The sequence below is a fragment of the Myotis davidii genome, unplaced genomic scaffold (assembly GCF_000327345.1).
Source record: "Myotis davidii unplaced genomic scaffold, ASM32734v1 scaffold591, whole genome shotgun sequence".
In the NCBI taxonomy this organism is placed as follows: domain Eukaryota; kingdom Metazoa; phylum Chordata; class Mammalia; order Chiroptera; family Vespertilionidae; genus Myotis; species Myotis davidii.
In genome coordinates, this window is record NW_006284340.1 from 2011759 (window position 1) to 2014059 (window position 2301).

Consider the following 2301-nt stretch of genomic DNA (forward strand, 5'->3'; position numbering starts at 1 on the left):
TCAATGTTTCTCTCTCCCCCCTTCTCTTATCTCTAAAAATGAATGAAAAATGTCCTCAGGTGAAGATTTTTAAAAAAGCAAAGTAACATTCAGACAGGGGCCACATCACCTAACAGAAGTGCGATGATACTCACGCATCAATCTAGTCTCCTCGGCCAGTGGAAACTTTTCCTCCTCCCTTATCTGAGGGGACTGTTCTTCATTTTCCAAAGCAGTTTTGGTGGTGTTGGTATAACTGGGGGAAAATATTTTTTAAAATCCAAAAACAGGTTCTTCTGTTGCAAGCTTCCTGAGATGTCAAAAAGGAGAGTTAGTTTAATTTCTTCCACATGGCCAACTCTGCCATCTGACATTCACGCCGTGTATTAAATCAGCATCAGGATTTAAGTTTGCTTTTTAAAGATGCCATGTACTGCTTAATCAGTAATTAAGATCACAGATCTCTCTAGAGAGGGACCAGATTATGAAGCCTAGATCAATGGGTTTTCTCTTATACAAGTCTATAAGTCCTTATCCACAATTTGAAATTTAAAAATGTCCACAAGTTAGCTTCTTTCTATGGCACTGGTTTCTACTTTATATCAAATGACAAGAAAGGGATGGTACCAGGGGGCCTCTTCCTTCCCAGAAGCTCACTGCCGGTCCTCTGAGGCAAGAGTCTACGTACTGCTTGGACGCAGCAAAACCACATCAGAGAGCAAATGTGAAGGCTGTCTGGCTGTAACACCTGTCACCGTGACCGCCAGGACTGTTTGGAATGACTCTGCCTACTTTGATGGGAGTGGGGTCTCCTCCAGCACTACTCCATATTCCCCCAAAGAGGAAATCCATTCCCTTTCAAAGGTGTACAAAGGTTATAGAGGTTTAGCCTTGATTTTCCACTACTGTTTTCAAACCACTTTATGGATGCCAGCGCATGGCCTTCTGATGGCTTCCCGAATGCAGCCAGCGCTTGCAAGTGGGAGGATAAATGCCCCTGTGCAATATGGAAGGTGAGGTGGCTGGAAGGTTGGTGGGTGGGGGCTCTCTGCAATACCCAACCTATCTTTCTTCCAATCTCAAACACCATCCTCATTTCTGCCAGAGCTGATGGGAGGCAGGCCCCAGAGGTAGGAGGCTGATGCTCAAATCTCCTAATGAAGTTTGACAGCAGCAAGATTAAAAGCACAAATGCAGCACCCAGAAAGCAGCGCAGGAAAACATATGCACCCTTTCCACGCCCATTCTCCTGCTACTGGCGCTTTCTTTTAGAGAGCTGAACCATGAGATAAATCTTTTCATAGAAACAGAGGCTTAAAAAAAGTAATAGTGATGAAAGAGCTTTGGATAGTGAGTGGGAAAAGAGGGCAGAAATAGAGTTTGCTGTGAGATTTCCCAGGGCCAGGAGCTGGGAGGGTCTGCAGAACAAATTCCTTTTGGGAAGCAGAGATCAGTGTGCAAAGGACAAAATGACAGTTGCGGTAATACTGTCATGCTAGCGAGATTCAGTGGTCAAACCAGGCCAACTCTGAAGGCAGCTACCGACTTCTCTCGGGACACAGTGAAGACTGTTACAGGCAAAGTACAAGCCTTCTCAGACTGGCCCAGCCTCGTGACGTTCTCTCGCCTGACATCCTCAGCACAGGACCTCCGGCTCTACGTTTCCACTCTGGCATTAAATTGTTGCCTTGCCCTGTTCTTCATCATCAGCCCACTATTTCATCTGGTTACCCCTCGCCTCCCCAGTGAAATTCTAAGATCCTCGAGGGTAAAGCAATGCATTAAAACTAATTCAAAAATATTTACAGAATGCCTGTCTATACTCTATATGCAATTGAAAGGAATTCAAAGACGTTTAAGGGGCTCACAGTTATAGTTGGAAAAACCAGATGCACACAAAACAACTATATGCCAGTGCAAGGCAATGGGTGACTTGAAGTCACAAATACATGGGATGATATAATGAACATACACTGTATTGCTTGGGGAAAGGAGACTGCGAGAGACAACAGGAGGGCTTTTAAGAAGCAACAACTCCAAGGGACGAAGCTTCAGGGTGCTGCCTTTCAGCTGGCGGGAGAAGAACAGGGGGTCTATTCTGACTGTCAGCCATGAAGACGAGAAGGGATGTTCTCTTCCCAGAACAATAGTTGGCCAGCTGGGAACAAACAGGTGCATTAACTGAGAACGCTGGGATTAACTAACTGATTCTCCAACAGGACTTGGTGCACAGATGCCCAGGTTTGGAAACATCTGGTTCTGCTGCCTGGGAAGTGAGTTGGTGCCCTGCAGAGCAGCACTGCAGTGACTTCAGGAGGAGAA